The sequence below is a fragment of the Melospiza georgiana genome, chromosome 32 (assembly GCF_028018845.1).
Source record: "Melospiza georgiana isolate bMelGeo1 chromosome 32, bMelGeo1.pri, whole genome shotgun sequence".
NCBI classification, from domain to species: domain Eukaryota; kingdom Metazoa; phylum Chordata; class Aves; order Passeriformes; family Passerellidae; genus Melospiza; species Melospiza georgiana.
Window position 1 is genome coordinate 3,861,933 of NC_080461.1, and position 21,451 is coordinate 3,883,383.

Sequence of the window (21,451 nt, forward strand, 5' to 3'; positions counted from 1 at the left end):
GAGGGGGTTCAGGGCTGGAGGCACCACTGAGTACAGAACGGACACGGCCAGATACAGGGATGGGGAGGAGATGGAGGGGGGCTTCAAGTGTGCAAATATATCAGTGCTGAGGAACAGAGAGACCACAGCCAGGTGAGGGAGGCAGGTGGAAAAGGCTTTCCCTGCTCAGAGGGGATCCTCAGCACAGCCCTGAAGATCTGCACATAGGAGAAAACCATGAACACAAAACAACCAAATAACAGAAAAGCACTAACTACAATGAGCCCAAGTTCCCTGAGGTAGGATTTGGAGCAGGAGAGCTTGAGGATCTGGGGGGTTTCACAGAAGAACTGGCCCAGGGCATTGCCATGGCACAGGGGCACGGAAAATGTATTGGCTGTGTGCTTGAGAGCATGGAGAAAGGCACTGGCCCAGGAAGCTGCTGCCATGTGGGCACAAGCTCTGCTGCCCAGGAGGGTCCCATAGTGCAGGGGTTTGCAGATGGATACATAGCAGTCATAGCACATGATGGTCCGGAGGGAAAATTCTGCAGAAATGAAAAATACAAACAGAAAGAGCTGTGCAGCACATCCTGTGTAGGAGATGTTTCGGGTGTCCCAGAGGGAATTGTGCATGGCTTTGGGGACAGTGGTGCAGATGGAGCCCAGGTCGCTGAAGGCCAGGTTAAGCAGGAAGAAGAACATGGGCGTGTGCAGGTGGTGGCCGCAGGCTATGGCGCTGATGATGAGGCTGTTGCCCAGGAGGGCAGCCAGGGAGATGCCCAGCAAGAGGCAGAAGTGCAGGAGCTGCAGCTGCCGTGTGTCTGCCAATGCCAGCAGGAGGAAGTGCCTGATGGAGCTGCTGTTGGACATTTGTTCATTTTGGCATCGTGGGCTGTTGAAAGAAGACACTGATAAGCTGGGAAAGAATTAATTGTTTATACTTATCCTTTTTTATTACAAATTCCCTCAAATATACTTCCTTTTTTGGGGAATTTGCTGAAACTTTTTATCTCTGAGCCCAGGTTTGTGCTGCTGCCTTGTCTTGCGCATCGCTCTGTGCCAGAGCACCGGGGAGCCCAGAGGGAAAACAGGGCTCCCTGTGCCCCAGCACAATCAGACCCACTCGTCCCACACAGGTGCGCTTTGCTCATTTTACCTCACACTATTTCACGGTGATTGCACTTATAACTTGATTGAACAAAAAGTTTAACTTTTGAATTCTCCAGTTTAAAAATAATTTTCTCCAAATCCTTCTCTCTTTCCTTGTCCATCTCAATGGAAGGGATACCAAGGGCTGGTCTGGCTCTCTGCTTCCTGAAGTTGTGCCTACTGGGAGCAGTTTCTCCATATCCAAGCCTTATCCCTGCCAGTGATGCCAGAGTCCAGCCCAGCCCTGGGGGCTCAGCTCGACCCTGCAGACCCCTCCCAGCACAGGGACTGCCCAGGGGCATCTCCCTGGCAGCAGGGCCTTAAGGGCAGGCCAGACAGACAGAGATGCTGCAAGCCAAGGGGCTGCTGCTGCTGTCTGTAGGGAGAGGAGGCTGAGAAGGCACTTTCTGAGGGAGATCTGAGGCACATCTGCTGATGCCCAGGGTGACAGTGCAGGAGTCTCAGTAACACAGCCAAAGCTGACAGCCCCTTTACCTTCCCTTTAGGAGAAAGCTGAGAGCAGCCCTGGCCATGCAGCACCATCACCACAGCAGGAGGAATCTGCCCTGATGGGGGTGGCTCCTTCCACCTCCAACTTCTCCCCTGCAGTGTCCATGGGGAGCTGCCAGGCAGGCTGAGAGCTGCCCCTGGCAGGTGGCACATGTCCTGGGCTAGCCAAGAGCCCTGAGGGCTGCAGGAGCTGCTCTGCAGGACAGCCCTGGGCAGCCCTGGCTGCAGCCCCAGCTTCACCCCCTGCAGCCATCCCTGGCAGCAGGAGCCATCCTGCCCTGTCCCTCTGGTGGTGCCCAGGGCAGCCCCGCTCTGCAGCATATCCTCCTCCTGCTCCTGTGCCACAGAGAAACTGGGAGAGTCCTCCTGACACATCCCCCAGGCTGTGGGGTGTGCTGCCTTCAGGAGATCCCTCCAGGAGCACAGGGGACATTGCCCTGCACCCACACACTCACCATGCACAGGGCTGTGGAGATCTTCCTCCAAGTAAAGTCTCAGCTCAATGTCTTCCCAATCCTGATTGCCTTCAGCCTGACTCTGCCTGGCTCCTGTCCCCTCAGTGCCTGCAGGCAGAGCCCTCAGCCCTGCTGGGCTGGGAGAGAAGCTGGTCCTGGGAAGAGCTGTTCCTTTAAAGCTCAGCAGCACAGGCACAGCACAAGGATTTTAATGAGCCTCTTGGGGCTTTGGTGTTCTTTACATCAGACTCAGTCCCTGAGAGAGTGTTCAAAAAACTTCTCAACAACTAAAAATTCAAGTGAAATTCCAAAGTTTCTTGAAGTTTTAATGCGTCCCACTGAGAGACACGACTGGGAAAGTGTCTCCAGGTTCCAGTTAGAGCAGAACACTGGAGGCAGTGAGGACAGCTGGGGACAAACAAGGCAAAGGTGTCTCTGGTGCTGAGCCCACCTAGATGTGTTTAATGAATGCCAAGGGCCAAGGCCTGAGCCCCAGCCCCTGGCCAGGCAGATCCTGTCCCTCCCTCCTTGCTCAGGGCTCTTTGCCAGGATGGGCACTGGCATGTGGGGATGTGCATTGCCAAGGGCAGGAGCATGGGGCGGCCCCTGCCAGGCTGCTGAGCAGGGACAAGGAGGCAATGAGGCCCCAGCCCTGCAAGGGTCACTTGTCCCCTCGTGGCCTCAGGCCCAGGCCCAGCAGCCATGGCCAAAGTGCTGCCCAAGTTGGCTCTGGCAGGGCTGTCTTGCAGCTGCTGCCCATCCCTGTGCCCTGTGCAGCCCAGGCTGTCCCACGGTGTCCCTGCCCTGCGCCTCCGTCCCTGCAGGCTGTCGGCATCCCCCGGCTGCCCCACCTGGCTGGGCCCTTCCTTTGCTGACAGCTCTGCCTCCTGCCTGCCTCTGCCTGCCCACACAGAGCCTTGGGCTGACCCAAAATCGTTCTGGCAGATGTGTTGTGCCACAGCCCTGCCCTGGGAGGGAAATTCATCTCTCTTGGTTTCCATTCTGGGTCTTCACAGCTGCATTTGTTGACATTATTTTTATCTCAGGCTCATTTCCACTATGAAGAAGAGGTCCAATATATTTGAATCTACCTTTGTAGTCATCACTGGCTGTTTTCAATCTTTCCTCAATCTCCACACAGTTGAACCCACAATTTCCAGCTGCCATAAAGTGATCATGTTTGGGGCCTCCAAAGCACATCCTGGGAGATCTCTGGGCCCTCTCAAATATGCTCGACCTTGGAGATGTGATTTACATCCAAGAATGGCTGTGTACCTTTTTGCCTAAAAGTCTTTTTGGGGAATATAATACAGATTAATATACTGTACCTTTAAACTAACTGAGGGCACATTTAGATTTTCTGTAGGGATAAAATATTTTATGATGATGGTGGCAGAACACTGGCACTGGTTGCCCTTTAAATAGAAATCCCACCCCTGGAAATGTTTAGGTCAGGGGCTTTGTACAACCTGAATGAGTGAAGGTGTTCCTGGGTCATGGAAGGGGAGTTTTACCAGAGGCTTTTTAGGTCTCTTCTAACTCAAAGCATTTTACAATTCTTTGATTCTTATATCCCATCTGCTTCTGCACAGGGCTGCAAGTACCTATGCACACCGTGCCAGCATTTTAATCTGGCCAAATTCTCATTCTCTTGTCCATATCATGGACAAGAATTGCCTTTTTTATGGAGGAACCATTAAAAGGCTAAAAAGTAAAGAAACTGAAAGGAAGGACCAACATCTCAGTGTGAAAGATTCACAAAGTGGGACAATGGCAGAGACTCTAATGGTGACCTCCATGCTTTGGATGGGCATTTCTGCTTTGGGGTCTGAGTAGCAGGATGGAAGGTTGCTCCCAGGAGGAGTCCCTGTGCATTTCCCTCCCCCATGGCTCTGCCCTTCCTGATCCAGCAGCTGTGGGGCGGCACAGCTGGGGTAGTGCAGGGACAGGGCCGGTTCTGACAGGGCTGTTGTGGTTTAGGAATGGTGCTCTCCCATTTCCTACTCCCACTAGCAAGACCATGTGCCTCCCCACATTCATATTCCCACCATTGTCCCCCATACCACAGGGGCTTTACCTGCCTGGTCGTGCTTGATCTCAGCCCACATTTCACAGTCAGGGATAACCTGGAGATGGTGTCCAGGGTTAAATCCACCCCTCGCTCATGAGCCCATCTGGAGGTTGCATCTCTTCCCTGATGATCTGAGGTGTCCAGAAATAACTCACCCTTGTGTGGCCAGTCCAGACCCTCAGACACTTAAATCCTGGCAGTCCCGTTCTCCTGTCCATTGTTGTGATGCTCTTCAGTGCCCGACTCTTGGGCACATGAGCATCCACAGGAGGGACTTTCACAGCCAACTTCTCCTCCAGACAGCAATGTCTTGCCCCACTCCAGCAGCCCAGCTAGGTTTCCCTCTGCACAGCCAATTGTCCTTTTTCCATCCTTCCAGCCACCCCACAGAGCATTTCCCACCATCCCCGAGTCAGTGCAGAGGTGCAGCACTGGCCATTTCTCTCGTTTAGAGCTCCAGGATGGTCCCAGTGCTGCAGTGATTGCAGGAAAGGGGACCCCACAATGGGACATATACAGACAGGAAGAGTGACAAACTGTCTGTGACTCAGGTTTTGGCCTGGAAGCCCCTGCCATGGTTTGCAGGGAGCTGCAGTGTGGCCTGGCCCTGGCAGTGCCCAGCAGTTCTGGCCTGGGAGAAGGTGTTGGTGCCAGCTGGCCCAGGGAGCTGCAGCATTTGGGGAACGAATCCCTCCTGGCCTCCTGCCCCAGGGTGACATTGCAGGGCCTCATGGAGCCGAGGGGCCATTGTAGCACTTCAGGGCCCCATGGAATTAAGGAGACTGTTTGGACATTTTGGGGTCTTGTGGGACTGAGGCAATTGTGACACTTGAGAATCAAAGGGCCACTGTGAAACTGTGGGGCCTTGAGGAACTGATACTGAAATCACCCAAATAGCAACTTTCTACACAATTTGAGTATTAGAAAGCAGCCATTCTTTATAGTAGCATTGATCACTTGGAGGATCCTTCCTCCATTCGAGTGCCCCAAGCGTCAGGTGAGCAGAGGTTTTATCACACACATTGATCACATATTCATGAGCTATTCTTCTGTGGTGGTCTACAGATGGTCTATAGGCCTCACAGTATAAATAATTCCAACTTTATAACTGAAATAAGTGATTTATTATATAATTACCTTACTTATGTAATTTGACCATTAGGAGCAGGCCCAGGCCATTGGGGACTCAGGCTGCTATTGGCTGGTTAGCTGAGTAGTAACTGGCTTTGCCAATGAGGATTAACCTCATGGGCCTTTTTATTTATATAAGAAAGTAGGATCTCAAGCTGGCTGTTGCTGCATGAACATGGAGTGTCTAGTCACCTGTCTCCTATCACTACAGGACACCGCTGCACACAAAGTGAAGAAAAAAGGGAAGTTTAATTTCTGACTCCAACATTTATAGTTTTGCAAAAGTGACAGTGGATTGGAGGGTGACAGTGCCACCTCTCCAATGACACTGGACAAACCAACAGTCCATCAAATTTCTCCTCCATAAAAGAATGCAAAACCATGAGTTATTTACAGAAAGTGTGTGAGAAAGTTCATTACAAGAATGTGAACATCAGAAGGCTTAGAAAATCTTAAAAAATCAGGACGACATCTCACCCATTTCCATTAAAAAAAAAAAAGAAAAAGAGAAAAGAAAATGAACAATGTAAAAGAGAAGGCATGAACAATGTTCTGTGTCCATTTGCAGAGGAATCATCAGAGTATTCACTCTCATCACCTGCATCTGAGTCATCACTCAATGATTCACCCACTTGATGCCTTTCATGTTGGTCATGGTTTCCATTTTGCCCATTGGCTGGATTCTTTGTCTGCTGTTGCAGGTCAGGACAAAGACACTTCAAAGCTACCCAGCGTACCCCAGTATCTGTGGATACACAAGCATACCTGTGCCCCGAAGCAATAAGGTCATAGGGATCTTCTCCCTGTTTGATGACTAAATTCTGCACCCAAACCTTTGCTTGAGGCTGATGTGCCTCGTCCGCAGCCTGCAACGAGAGATGGTGATTCAAAATGACAGGGTTATTTGAGTTCTGCGGCACAGTGAGATGATTGTGCACAAAGCTTTTGCCAACTGACTGTGCAGGGTTTCACCCTGCATTCCCCTTTTTTGTTTTTGAAGAACCCGCTTCAAAGTACCGTGAGCACGTTCAACAATAGCTTGACCAGTCGGAGAAAGAAGGATACCAAACTTGTGTGAGACACCCACAACTGCAGGAACTGCTGCACCTTTTGCGATGCATAAGCAGGACCAGTGTCGGTTTTCACAGCAGAAGGTATGCCCAGAACGGAAAAGGCCTGCCTCCACTGGGCAAGGACATCATGGGCCTTCTTCCCAATGTGAGCAGAAGCCCACATCGCAGAGGAGAACGTGTCAACAGTGACATGCACATACTTGAGCCGGCCAAACTTGGCAACCTGGGTGACATCGGTCTGCCAAAGCTCCAAGGCCCTAAGGCCTCTTGGGTTTACCCCTGCTAGTAGAGGCGGAGCAAGTGCATGGCAGTCATCACATGACTCAACAATGTCACGAGCCTCAGCTGGCGTCAGCTGAAACTGCTTCTGCAGGGTATGTGCATTTTGGTGGAAAAACCTATGCGATGCCTTGGCCTGTGCGAGTGTATCAGGCCGAGGCGCTACCCACGCTGTGTTAGCCAACTTGTCAGCCCTCGCGTTACCTTCCACTATAAAACCTGGCAAATCGGTGTGACTCCTCACATGCAGAACATAGAATGGATGAACTCGGGCCTGAATGGCACACCACAAGGTCTTCAGTAAATGAAACAAGGCAGGATTACTGACCTCCTTCAAAACCGAATGACCCAACCGCTGTGCGATATCAGCCACATAGGCGGAATCCGTGACCAGATTTAAAGGTTCCTGGGAAAATTTTTCAAATGCCATGACAGCAGCGTTCAGTTCAACCAATTGGGCTGACCCATTCTCATGGCCTTCCAGAACCTGCCACTCAGATCCATCCCTCCAGGTAACAATGGCCTTTCCTGTTCTCCCTGAACCGTCAGTGAAGATGGTGGGTCCTTGCACGGGTTCCTGACTATTCTTGGGCCGCAAAGAAATTTGTGTGGATTTCGCCATATGCAACAGCCTATGGCTGGGCAGATGATAAGTGATCTGCCCTGAAAAATTTTCCAGAGCACTCTGCAGGGACACTGTTTGCAAAGCTCCAGTCAAAATCCTCCCATTGCACGGGGAGTATGATCTTTGCAGGATCCGCACCCATCAATTCCAAACACCGTTGTCGGCATTTGATTATCAAGCGAGTAATTAGCTCAAACAATGTAGTTGCCGTCTTCTGCGGCTGATGGGGCAGGAAGACCCATTCCAGAACGTGCAAGGAATCAGACCATTTGTCACTCCATTGACCAATGATACCTGTGGGATGCGAATCTGGAGTGATGATGAACACAGTGACATCAACGGAGGGATCAATGCGATAAACCTGACAAGCCGAAACAGCTTGCTGAACCACCTCCAACGCCTTACACACCTCAGGGGTCAGTGTGCGAGGCGACTTTAGATCAGAGTCTCCTTTCAACAAATCATACAGAGGAGACAGCTGTGCGTTGGTTAATCCCAAATACGGACGTAACCAAGTGATGACACCTATCAATTTTTGAGCATCATTCAGTGTCTTCACAGAATGCACAAATTGCACCTCCTGGTGACAGATTGTCCGTTCCAGAATTTTGACCCCCAAGTACTTCCAAGGTGGTTTTTGTTGAACGTTTTCTGGAGCCACCTGCAGTCCATGAGCATGCAAAGCATCGAGCAACCGAGGCTGAATCCTCAGCAGCTCATCCTGGGTGGATGCGGCCACCAAAATGTCGTCCACATAATGATACAGACGCGCATCAGGAAACTGCTTGCGAACTCCAGACAAGGCACGGGCCACATACCACTGGCATATGGCAGGAGAATTACACATGCCCTAAGGCAATGTCCTCCATTGATATCTCTGTGCGGGCTCAGCCTCGTTAATCGCTGGCAGCGAGAAGGCAAATTTCGGTCTGTCATCGGGATGCAAAGGAATCGAAAAAAACCAATCCTTCAGATCCACAATGAGGACCGGCCAGCCTGCAGGAAGCATGGTAGGCGATGGCATGCCCGCCTGCAATGGTCCCATGCTTTCCATCACAGCATTGACCTTTAGAAGGTCTTGCAACAACCTCCATTTCCCAGATTTCTTTTTGATACAGAAGACAGGAGTGTTCCAAGGACTGTTGGAAGGCTCCAGATGACCCTGGTCCAACTGTTCCTGCACCAAATTCCGAAGGGCGACTAATTTATCATCAGGGAGAGGCCACTGCTTCTCCCAAACAGTTTTGTCCACCAGCCACCATATAGGAGGCGTAGGACACTCTGCGCCCTTCACTGCAGTGGCCCCCATCAAAAATCCGTCCCAATACGCACCCCCCAGGCAGACAGAACATCCCTCTCCCAGAGGTTGGCAGGAGTAGAAGTAACATGAGGCCTAACCCAGGCCATCTGTCCCTCTGGGTTCATGACCAGCACAGACTGGTGGGCCACGTAACATTGCGCCGTCCCTCCCAGGCCCGTGACAGACGTCCCCACTGGATCCAGGGGCTACTCCGAGGGCCAGGAGGCAAGGGAGAGGACAGTGATGTCAGCACCGCTGTCGAGAAGCCCGTGGAGGTGGATTTCCGATGGTGTTGCACCAGGAACAGACAGGGTACACAGCATCTCGGGACGGTCCTTGGTCAGGACAGCAGTCCAGTGAACCTGAGGCGGCCCAGTGGATTCAAAACCACCAGCTCCACCTGACTGGTCAGCTGTCCTGCAAACAGAAGACTTAAAAGGCACAAGTTGAGCAAGCCGTGTCCCTTTTGGAATTGTGACAGGGGGAGTGGGTGTGGAAACCATGGCACAAATCTGCCCTGTAAAATCTGCATCAATGAGCCGCAGGTGCACAATGATGCCCTAGAGGGTGGCACTGGACCTCCCCATAAGGAGAGCACTCATGCCCCCACCCAAGGGACCAAAGGCATCCAGGGGAACCTTGCGTATCTCAGAGGAGTCTAAGACAACTCTTGCTGCGGTGCAGACATCCACGCCTGCTGATCCGCGGATGCTGGCTGCAAGCCGGCAAAGGAGACCTCCATCGGCTCCGGTGTCTGGAGAGAAGCTTGTGTCTGGGCACGTCCCTGCTGCGTGCTCCGCCTCACATTTCCTGAACCCGGTAATGCCTGGCCATTAGCATGAACAGTCGCCTTACAAACGTTAGACATGTGATTCGGCCTACCACACTGACCGCACAAGAACATGGGGAATTTAACCTTCTGCACCTTCTTCTCCCGCTTCCTGCTAGTCTGCACATTCCCCTGCTGCGGCTGCCCGCCCTCTTAGGCCCTCGCTCTTAGGCCCACAGAATCAATCGCTCAAAACCATCCCAGGAAACAGACACCTGTTTCAACTGCAGGACCTCCCTCCAGAGATCCAAAATGAGGGAATCATCCTGGAAAACCACAGAGGTTTCCACTGCCCCAAGAACAGCAGGCAAAGCACCAAAAGGAGGAGGGGGAAAGTCTCACCGCAACACGCTGTTCGTGTCTCAGCCTAGGCTGCAATACACGTCAGTGGTCACCAGATGTCGCCGACCGACACGAAAGGACACAAGCACACCACCGTTTTCAGGTGAAAGGAGAAAAGGGAAGTTTTATTCTCTGACTCCACTATTTATAGTTTCACAAGGGTGACAGTGGATTGGAAGGTGACAGTGACACATCTGCAATGCCACAGGTCAAACTAACAGTCCATCAAATCTCTCCTCCTCCATAAAGGAATGAAAAACAATGAGTTGTTTACAGAAAGTGTGTGGGAAAGTTCACTACAAGAATGTCAACATCAGAAGGCTTAGAAAATCCTAGAAAACCAGGGCGACACCTGGGAAGGGCTTGGGGGTTGCTCAGGGCTTTGAGCACCCCAGGCTGAGCAGCTCCGGCTGCACTGGGAGACCCCGGTGGAGGTTCTGGGGCAGCTGATCAAGGACCCCCCTGCCCTGGAACCGCCCCCGTGTGCCCCTGTCCCGCTTCCTGGTGTCCCCTGGAGCGGCTGCCCCATTCCTGCTGTCACTCCCATTCACCCGGCCCGTTCCCATGTCCCCCCTATCTCGTTCACGTCCTGGTCTCATCCCAGTCTGGACCCCATTCCTCTCCCTGTCCTGTATTCCTGGTCCCCGTACCGTATTTCCAGTGCATTCCAGGTCCCCGGCCGTGTCCCCATTCCCAGTCCCGTTCTCGGTCCCTGAACCCATTCCCTCTCCCTGTTCCCGGTCACTGTCCCCATTCCCCATTCCCATTCCCGGTCCCCATTCCCATTCGCTGTCCCCGTTCCCATTCCCTGTCCCCATTCTCCATTCCCATTCCCATTCCCATTCCCTGTCCCCATTCCCCATTCCCCATTCCCCATTCCCCATTCCCATTCTCGCTCCCTGTCCCCTCTCACCGGACGCCGCCACCATCGCTCAGGCCCCCCCACCGGCCCTCACGTGACCGTGCAAACCCCGCGCTTCTCTCGCCCACCAATCCCAGCTCGCGATCGCTCCCAGATTAGCATAACCACGCCCCTTACCCCGCCCCAGCCCACCGCCGGCTGGAGCCGCCTCCGGGCGCTTTTTGCTCCCAGTTCCCTCCCAGTGCTCCCAGTAAGAGCGGCACCGGCAGGGAGAGCGCTCCCAGTTCCTGCCCGCTGCTCTCACCATAGCTCCCAGTGCTCCCAGTAAGAGCGAGACTGGCAGGGAGAGCGCTCCCAGTTCCTGCCCGCTGCTCTCACCATCGCTCCCAGTGCTCCCAGTATCGCTCCGAGCCCCGCGGGTCGGGGCCGCTGTGGAACCCCCCAGGGCAGAGAGCGGCTGCTTTTGGGTGCCGGCACTGCCCAGGCCGGGCTGGGAGCGGAGCAGCAGCAGGAGCGGGAGGGAGAGGAGGGACAGAGGAGGAGGAAAAGGAAAGGGAAAGGAAAAGGAAAGGGAAAGGGAAAGAGAGGAGCGGGAAGCAGAGGAAGAGGAGCAGCGGAGGAGCAGCCGCAGCACCAACCCCACGCGGTTCCCCCGCTCGGGCCGCGGCTGCCCCGGTTCCGCACTCCAGAGCCCGCAGGTGAGCGGGGGGGGGGTCGCCCCAAGCCCATGGCGGGGGGGTCTCCGGGAGGGTTTTTTGGCGGGGCGGGGATGTTTGGATCGTGCAGGAGCCCAAAGCCGAGCCGGAAATGGCCCTGCAGGGATCTCGGGGGGTCCCGCGGGGCGCTGGCCCGGTACCGGCAGGGAGGGGGCGATCCCGGCTCTGGGGATCCCCGGGAGAGCCGGGGGGAACGCGGGAGCCCCGGAGCGGGGAGAGCCCCGGAGAGGGGGCGATCCCGGTGCAGAGGGACCCCCGGCAGCCGGGAGGAGTGCGGGAGGCTGGAGATGAGCGGGGTCTGGGCCCCCCGAGGCTGAAAGGGGCGCTGGCTTCTCCAGCTGCCCTTGGGCACCGGGACCATCAAACCCAACACGCTCAGCACTTGTTTTGCTCCCCAAACCAGGACTTCCTATTCCCAAACCTTCGCCAGGTGGAGGAGGAGGCTGCGAGGATGAGAAAGATGCCCCAGGACCCCCCGGCAGGTGAGGAGGAAGTCAGTGCCCCTTTTCCCCTCTCTCCTGCTCCATCTCCCAGCCCAGCATGACCCCCGGCTGCAGCACAGCCCCACTGCTGATGCTGTCCAGCCAGGGATGCACTGGGGGGATCTCCTCCCCTTCCCTCTGGCATGGAGGCAAATCCCATCCTCTCCTTGTCTTCCTCCCCCAGGGAAGGAGCTGAGGATGGAGAGCAGGGCGGACAAATCCCCACGGCAGAGCCTCTTGGCAGAGGCCGTTTTGAGCGGCTCCACAGGACAGGAATCCAATGGGGAGGAAAAGTCCTGGAAATCCCACACAAGGAGGGGCTGCAAACGTGGATCACGGGGATCCAAGGAGGAAAGACCCACCCTGTGCCAGGGAGGCGGCTGGAGCTTGAAGCTGGGGGTCCCTGAGCAGCTTCAGGATAGGGAGAAGCCCCACAAGTGCTCAGAATGTGGGAAGAGCTTCAGCAAGAGATGCCACCTGACCTACCATTATAGAATCCACACTGGGGAACGGCCCTATGAGTGTGAGCAGTGTGGGAAGAGCTTCAGTCACAACTCCAGCCTGATCCGCCACCAGCATGTCCACCCGGGGGAGCGGCCCTACGGATGTCCTGAGTGTGGGAAGAGCTTCAGAGCCAGATCCAGCCTGATTTTCCACAGGGGAAAAGCCCTATGAGTGTGACAAATGCAGCAAGAGCTTTCAGAGCAGCTCCAGCCTCCTCCTGCACCAGTGCACTCACACCGAGGAGAGGCCCTTCCACTGCCCCCACTGCGGGACGGGATTCAGGCACAAGCACAGCCTCCTCAGGCACCAGCTCATCCACTCCAGGGAGAGGCCCTACGAGTGTCCCAGGTGTGGGAAGAGCTTCAGTTTGAGGTCCAGCCTGATTATCCACCAGAGCAGCCACACGAAGGAACGACCCTATGAGCGTGGGGAGTGTGGGAAGAGCTTTGCCTACAACTCCAGCCTGATCCTCCACCAGAAGATTCACACAGGGGAGAGGCCGTACGAGTGTGATAAATGCAGGAAGAGGTTTAAGACCACCTCCAATCTCCTCCAGCACCAGCGGATTCACACCGATGAGAGGCCCTTCCGCTGCCCCAACTGTAGGAAGGGCTTCAGGGCGAACTCCACCCTCATCAGACACAGACTGATCCACACTGACGAGAGGCCCTATGAGTGTCCCCAGTGTGGGAAGAGCTTCAAGACCAGCTATGAAGTGACTGCCCACCAGCGGAGCCACATGGGGGAACGGCCCTACAGGTGTGGGGAGTGTGGGAAGAGCTTCAGGACGAGCTCCCACCTGACTGCCCACCAGCACATCCACAGCGGGGAGAGGCCCTACGAGTGTCCCCAGTGTGGGAAGAGCTTCTCCTAGAGGTCAGCCTTGACGCAGCACCAACGCAGCCAGCACTGAGGGAAGCTGTGGGAGTGCCCCCAGGGCAGGAAGAGCTTTATGTGCTGCTCCAGCTCCGCAGCTCCATCCCTCATTGGAGGATCAGCACTGGATGATCCCCAGTGACCCCAGTGGGCAGAGCCCTGGTGACCTCTGGTGCCAGTGATCTGTGTTAGGAAGAGACCTGGCTGGCTCCTGGCTCCCCATGAGCACCTGGGCACATCCACAGACCAGCATCAGAAATCCATTGTGGAGAGCTGTCGCCCTGATTTTTTAAGATTTTCTAAGCCTTCTGATGTTTACATTCTTGTAGCAAACTTTCTCACACACTTCCTGTAAACAACTTATTGTTTTGCATTCTTTTCTGGAGGAGGAGAAATTTGATGGACTGTTGGTTTGTCCAGAGTCATTGGAGAGGTGGGAATTTCACCCTCTGATCCGCTGTCACTTTTGGAAAACTATAAATGTTGGAGTCAGAAAATAAAAACTTTCCTTTTTTCACCTTGACAACAGTGGTATGTGCGCTTGTGTTGTGTCCTATAGTGACATCGAGCAGATTTGTTGACTTCTGACCCCAGAAAAATCTCACTTTTTGCGTGTTTTGGTGGCATCAAGTAACACTGGATGGCCTTGCAGGTCTTCTCCAACATAAATCCATCATTTTAATTCTCTCTGCCCCACTTGTCGCAGTCGAGGCGGTCACGACATAAAGCAGAGACCACAAGCAGTCTCAGTTGGCAACACTTGGCAACAGTTTATTGGTGAAAATGGCTGATCTTTTATACACTTTCCAGTTGTTTACCCTTCTTCTATCTTAGCTATTCTACCACAATAATTCAATACCATCCCATTGGTGAAAAGTTACTCTGACTCCACCTAACTTTCTAAAAATGCTTCATCCAGCTGCAGAATGCTCTTATCTTCCTTCTCTCGATCTCCTTGGTTACGGCCTTGGAGAAAGCTCCTTATCAGCTTCTTCTTCTTCTTACCTCTCGCTCTTTTAGCTAACAGGCCCGCTGCTAGCCCCTTCCTCACCCACAGGCATCTTCCACAACCAAATCAGGTCGGATTTGGGCAAAACCCATGATTTTGGAGACAGTGGGGTAGAAACCCCTCCAAAAAAGGTTCTTCCCACCCACCCAAGCATATGGATGCTCTTCTGGCAGGGGCACAGAAATCCTTTTGTTTTGGCCTTCAAACACAAAGGTTTCTGTTCATCCCTTTGAAAGCCCTGAAATAGGGGTAAAAATCAAGACATTGAACTAAGGCTTGGATGGGCACGTGTGGGGACACAGCCCTGGGTGGGGACCTGAGTTGGGAATGGCCATGGACAGGGACATGGGGGAACACAGCCATGGATGGGAGGACATGAACATGGATGGGGACATGAACTGGGACAGCATCAGTGCCACCACAGTGCCACCACAGTGCCACCAGCACCTTCATCTCAGCCATGGCGCTGCCTGATGCAGTTCCTGCCACCACGTCCCCCCTGCTACCATTGTGGTGTCCCAGCCGAATGTCACCCCCCAGCAGGGCAGGATGGGAGCTTGTTCAGCTGGTGACAAGTGGCCCAGGAGTGAGTGACAGCCACCAGGGTGTCCCAGGGCCACCGCGCTCAGGGGACCCCAACTGCCTCTGGGGACAGGGCAAGGGTCAGTTTCATCCACAGGGGCCATGCTGGTGTCCTGGTGGCAGCATCCCCACAGGTGTGGTGACATTGTCCCCTGGTGCGTCCTGCTGGCATCATGTCCATTATATGTTGGTGACCCAAGTTACATCATCCTTGTTCTCCTCCCCAGTTCCAGAATGTTCCCCACTCCCTCTTTCCCATTGGTTCCCGTTCCCTGCAGCTCCTCCCCTGAATCCCAGTTGGTTGTTGCCCTTTTGTGCCGCCTTTGCACCGCCCTTATTCCCTCTGCCCATTGGCCTCAGAGCCAAAGTGTGGTGGTGTTTGCAGGGGCCCCCGGACAAGGGAGAAGATGAGAATCTTGACTCCATGTTTCAGAAGGCTGATTTATTGCTTTATAATATATTAAAAGAAAATGATATATTAAAACTATACTCAAAGAATAGAAGAGAGGATTTCATCAGAAGGCCAGCAAGGAATAGAAAAGAATAACAAAAGCTTGTGACTCTCAGAGAGTCCGAGCCAGCTGACTGTGATTGGCCATTAATTAGAAACAACCAACATGGACCAATCAAAGATGCACCTGTTGCATTCCACAGCAGCAGATAATTATTGTTTTTCTTTTCCTCCGAAGCTTCTCAGCTTCTCAGGAGAGAACTCCTGGCAAAGGGATTTTTCAGAAAATACCATGGCAGCACCAAAGCTCCACCTCCCTTGTCCCATATAAAACCCTGGACCCTGCTTTGTTCGTGGTTCTCTGTGTCTGGAGCCCTTGGATGTGCTGGCCCATAAAGCACCACTGGAACTCCAGCATGGATCCCCTCCCGCCTGTTTTCCCCGGATCTGCAATCACCACCGGCCTGGCACTTGCTGGGCCATCCCTGCCCTAAAGGAGACGCTCTGGGGAAGGCAGTGCCTGGGGCTGGGATGGGCTCTGAGTGCTGCTTTGGGCTGGGGAGGCTGAACTTCCTTCCCAGGGGCTTCTCTGGGGCAGGGCTTGTGTTTGGCCTGGAAACAGAGGGAAGGTTCCAGGAGGTTTATGTTCCTGCCCAGAGCCGAGGCCTTTCCTGTTCCTCATCCTGCCCTGGCAGCGAGGGGCTGGGGGAGCAGCCGAAAGGGGCAGAGACACAGCTGAGACAGGGACTCTGACTCGAGCCCAGGGCATTCCCAGAGTGTGTGGAAGAAGGATCAGTCTGGAAAGAGGAGGAAGGAGCAGAAAGGGGGGGATGCTGGCAGTTATGGCATTTGTGTCCCCAGGTCACCATTGCCTGGGCTGGAGCCCTGCTCACCTGGGCACGGATGAACACCCACATGCCTGTGGGAAGCAGGGAATGAATTCCTGGCTTTGCTTCCTTGCATAGCTTTTCCTTCCCCCATGGACCTGTCTGTGCCTGAGCCCAGGAGTTTGGGCCCTTTGTCTCTCTCACTCCCTGGATTCTCCCCCATGGGTGCTCCAGGGAACTGGGCCTGAGGCCAGAGAGAGAGACAGGAGAGATGGAGCCGTGCACTGCTGCCATGGCCACAAGCAGGGCACCCTCATCCATTAATGAAAACAGGCACAGAAAGGGGCAGATGTGATTTTACACCCTCCCCTGCTGTTTGCATTTCCTGCAGGCTTTCTGCAGTGTTGCTGGCAATATTTTTGTCCTTTTTCAGGTGATTGACACAGCACCTCACAGGACACACTCACAGGATCACGAGAATTATGTGATATACCATGGATTCATGTCCCTGAAATTACCAAGGCTCTAATTGATTAGTTACTGTTTGAGTCTAGAAGTGGTCAGTACAAACTTCAATTTTTCACTTTCAGGTGCTCATGGGGAAAGCACAGCATATTCTTCCACGTCTTTGCACAATATTTGTTAGCTACATATATTAACAAATTTCATTTACATCACTGCTCAACAGCTCAACATAGGGAACCCAAACTACTGGCCTATCCCTAAGACTACACAAACAGAATAAAGCAAATATGTTTTGCTTCCCACTTCAGCTGCATTTGGGATTTTTGATCTTTCAGTATATTAAGATGTACTTGTAGTTTTCCTGTTATGTCTAGGCTCTGAAGTAGGGTTTTTCATTGTTGTGAAACCAAGATTAATCAAGGATTAATACAGAAATAGATGTTCTAATCTATCCTTGCACTTCTGCTGGTCTCTAGGAAGGCTGGTGGGTGATTTCTGTCTGTGTTCAAAAAAAAAGCAACAACAAATTTAAAGCAACAACAAATAGTCCCACACTTTATATTTCAGATAAACAATTTATTGGCATCTTAACATTGTTTGCACAATCTTATAACATGTATATTTTACTCCTTGTGAAGCTGAAATCTTTTTAAATACAAGTAATTCTACTGAAATTTTAGAAGTTTCAAAACCATTTTAACATACTGAAAAGCAAACAGTCTAAAAAGACAGGTGCAGGAAAAAGCAAAAAGACTTCAGGTAAAAGTACATACATTTAACAGCTACATTTCTGCCACTAAGTATTTATGTGTTAAGAAAAACAGAGTAAATTTAAAAGAACAGAAGTTCTTTAAAAGCAGAATTTCTAATGCCAGAAACAGCTTTGAAACAACTTTCTATGTAGTTCTATTTATTTCCAGATTTAAAATTGGCTAATTTGTGTCCCAACATTTTGCAGCACAAGGGAGGAAAGGTGGAAGATGCTCTGCAGGGGTTGCAGTTATGGATCTATAAAGTTTATATGTGTAAAGGAAGGAACATAGTATTAACACTGAGTATGACAAAAAAACACAACAAAGCACCAACTCTGAGAGAAAAACAACCCTGCAAGCAGTACCAGGGCACTGGGCATTTCTGCATTTTAAGCAAAGAGCTTTACAGCATCTTTAATTTTCCTCTTCCTGTCCGTTTTGGAGAGCGCAGTCCAGCCCGCCTCGCGCATCCTCCTCATGGTTTTGAGTTTCAGAGCAGAGCCTGGAGATTTCACACTGCATGGAGCTGGGCTCTAGGAAGGAAAATAAAGCCATCCTTTAGTTTCTGTAAACAATCTGATTAACTGCTTGGTTTAATCTTAGGAAAGGCTAACATACCTTTTTTGGTGCTGTGGAATGTAATTGTGAAGCTTGTGGATAATCTTTGTACAAATTTTTAAACATTTCTTCTTCCGAGACTATGCTCTAATTAATTAAAAGTTGAAAGTTAAATTAAAAGTTACTTAGTCACACTATATTAAAAGTACTTTTTCTTTCCGCCTAAGGATATTAAATTTTGAAAAAGAAAAGATGTCATTATGATGCAAAACAGTTGAATAAAAAGAATGTTAATTATGTACATACAACTACGATTCCAGAAAGAACCAATAAATTAAAAATATACACATAAATATTGGCTGGAATGTGGAAGCCAAACTCTTTATTTCATTCTCAGTCCCAGCAGTGAGCACAAAGAGCTGCTCAGCACATGATTTGTTCTCTGGCTCTTACCAGGAGGTCAGTGTGCTCAGAGCTGTCTGACTCAGTGTCCAGCTGCACAAGCACTTTCTGCTTTTTCCTGCTGCTCTGCCCTGCAGGCAGGTTTGTGCTTCTTCCACTCTGCATTTTATCCACTGGAGGAGTCTTTATAACACATGTCTGGAAAAGAAAATGTTTCTCTTTTTAGATTATATTTTATGGGGTAAATATGGAATCTAAAGCCAAACTCAGGACTCAGTTTACAGACTGAGTGTCCAAGAATTCACCTGAGAGAAATGGTGGAACTCTGATCTTTCCATCCAAACATGGAGCAAAGACCCAAACAAAGTGGGGAGGGGTGGAAATATCATTTTTTATACTATTTTTGTTGCCATATGAGGAGAATGACGGGGTAGCTATGGAAGAGCTGAGTTTCATGGCACACTGTATTTAAGTTCTCTGTGCTTATCTGCAGAAATTCAGGTTATTCTGAACTGTAGCCACTCCATTGGACTCTATCAAACATCAAAGAAAATAGGAACAAACAAAACTGCAGGAAAAGGCTTCCAGAGAAAGATTGATAGCTACATCAAGATTGGTGTTACTTAAAATAGTTTTTTCATTAGAAGGTAAACAGAGAAGCATTGAATGGTCCAGTGCAGCCCTTTTTTAGACAGATAACATCAAAATGGTGCTGGATTCCATTGTTCCAATGTGAAAACCACAAGTGAACTCCTGACAGGGAAGAAGGGTGAGTTCTGCAGTCAGGACTACTTTGACCATTTTTACAGCTATATCAGCTTTTTTCTCTTCCATAGAGGAAAAGTGTCTTTACAAATGGACACTTTTAAGACTAAGTAAAACAATTCTAGAGACATTAAAAAATCAACAACTGAGCAAGAAAAATTACACACTGGGAGCCCTTCTAATATCTCCATAATATCAGCTGTCTAATATCTCCATGGAATGGTGTGACCCTTTAAAATCCCTTCTTATCCCAGGGGGGAAAAAAATCATCTACAGAGAAGTAAGAAATACAGGCAGAAAAATGCAACAAGAAAAATTCACTGTTAGGAGTTATAAAATATCAATGTTGTACTGCCCAAGGGGCTTCCTGTTTGGAAGAACATATTTTTTATTTTTATCTTTTTTATTTCAGGAATATAATTTGGAGAGTTTCTATTTTTTACATGTTTTACATGAATAGATTCACTGTATAGATCTAAACAAGGTTTAGAAGTCAGGAACATAAGTTTGTGTTTTCTATAATTTAAAAAGTTTGAAGTCAAAAGCATTCCAATGTCTTTTGCTGAATGCAAATAAATTATCATGGCACTTCAATTGATTGTACACATATAAATACTACAAAATTCTAAAAGCAATTAAAAAGTTAAAGTTACCTTGTGCTTCTTTTCACTTTCAGCAATCATAGTGCCAGAGTGCTCTTTTACAAGATTCTCTTACAAAAGAGTTATGCGACAGCAAGAAAATATTTATTTGAATTCAGTTGTTAAAAACCTTCTTGCTGCAATTACAGAGCACAGTCTATAATCACAGACTGTTACAAAGTTCATATAAAAATATGAACAGGTTTGGTACAACCTCAGCATTCAAAAGTCACTAAAAACCCCTACAGTTTAGGGAACTTTTTTGCTTTAGCTAGTTAAAATTACCAAAAATAAAGGAGAGCTTTGTTTTGTTGTTTTTTAATTTATATATAATCTATAATCACAGACTGTTACAAAGTTCACGCAAATCTATGACCAGATTTAGCACAACCCCAGCATTCCAAAGTCACTGTTTTTCTGTTCAGTTTCATTTCTGATCCAACTCCTCCCACAGCACAAGCCCAGGCCACACCTCTCACCCCCACTGATCAGGGAATAAAAAACTCCACCTTTTCTTCCACTTCTGCTTTCAGTTGCTCCTTAAGGGAGGACAGTTCCTTTTTCAAACATGACAGCTCATTTTCCTACAAACCATTAAATAAAGGACAGGGTTAACTATGCACAGCCCAGAAAAAGGAGAACAGTCCCAGGTGAGACAGTAATTAACAGGGACACTCATTAGATACACAAGATAATTCTATGTGCTTTTCAGCCCTATACTTGAAGCTTTGCTTCAGCTTGTTTAACAAAGACTGAAGCACTGTCAGAAACAGGTATTTGATCAGAAGTGTTCAAGGTAAAACCCTTGGGAGAGCAGGGGTGAGAGGGCACAATCTAAATATTTAAAACAAAAGTTTCCTATCCAAAGTGGGGAGTCAGAACATGACACACTATCTGGAGGAGCAGACACAAACACACTGCTACCCCAATTTATTTTTAGAAACATTTGGAGTTTTTAGTGCCCAGAATAAGATCTGTTGCAGCAGGTTGGGTGGCACCCCTACTGGTAAAAATTCAAACCACACTGGAAAAGTTCCCAGAGAATGTCTCTGGTGGGAAAGACCCCAGAGCGCAGCAGGAAAAGAAACTCTCTAAGCAAACTGAAAAAAGATTTTAGAAGTCACAAACTGACTGAAGATCACATCTTTTGTCTCTCTGTGCTGTGGATGGGCAAGAGGGAGGGATTGGGAAAAAAGGTGTTTTAAAGGTTTATTTTAATTCTCATCACTCACTTTTAATTCTATTAATAATGTTTTTTTAATACTATTAAAGTTTGAACCAGCTTTACCCTCAAAGTGTTTTTCTCCTAATCTTTATCTCAACTCAGTCCTTGAATTTTTCTTTCCCCTCCTCTGCTCAACTACAGCAGAGAAAAATGACTGAATGTTTTTTTGTGTGTGTGCCTGGCACTTAGCCAGTATAAAACCCCTACACAGGGACATCAGCCCCTTCACTGAATTATTGACCATTGCAAAGTGCTCCTTACCAGTGCTCTTTCTGATGAGAACTGCTTTTGCTGTTTCATTTTATATACTTTTAACTCTGCATCTTTTTCTTCAACCATTTTATCATATTCATTCTGTGTTTAAAAAACCAAACCAACAACAAGCTCAAAACATGTGAGTAAATGTTACAATTATAGAGTTATCCAGTCTTAAAACATCATTTTTTCAAACCAGGCCCTTAAGATTCAGAAAGAAAAGATTCATTGATGCGTCTGCAGAAACTGTAAAACAGGAAATGCTCAATTCAACTATTATTTTGTGGACTGGCACAGTTTTATTTCTGTGCAGCAATATGTGCTCAGCACTAAG

At 49.9% G+C, this 21,451-nt stretch overlaps 2 pseudogenes; one reads left to right on the forward strand and one right to left on the reverse strand.

The window, feature by feature from the left end:
* LOC131094972 (zinc finger protein 850-like) overlaps positions 1–13,362 on the forward strand; it is a 590,323-nt pseudogene extending 576,961 nt beyond the window's left edge.
* A 6,763-nt stretch (positions 13,363–20,125) lies between these two features.
* Positions 20,126–21,451, reverse strand: part of LOC131095000 (synaptonemal complex protein 1-like) — a 29,198-nt pseudogene continuing 27,872 nt past the window's right edge.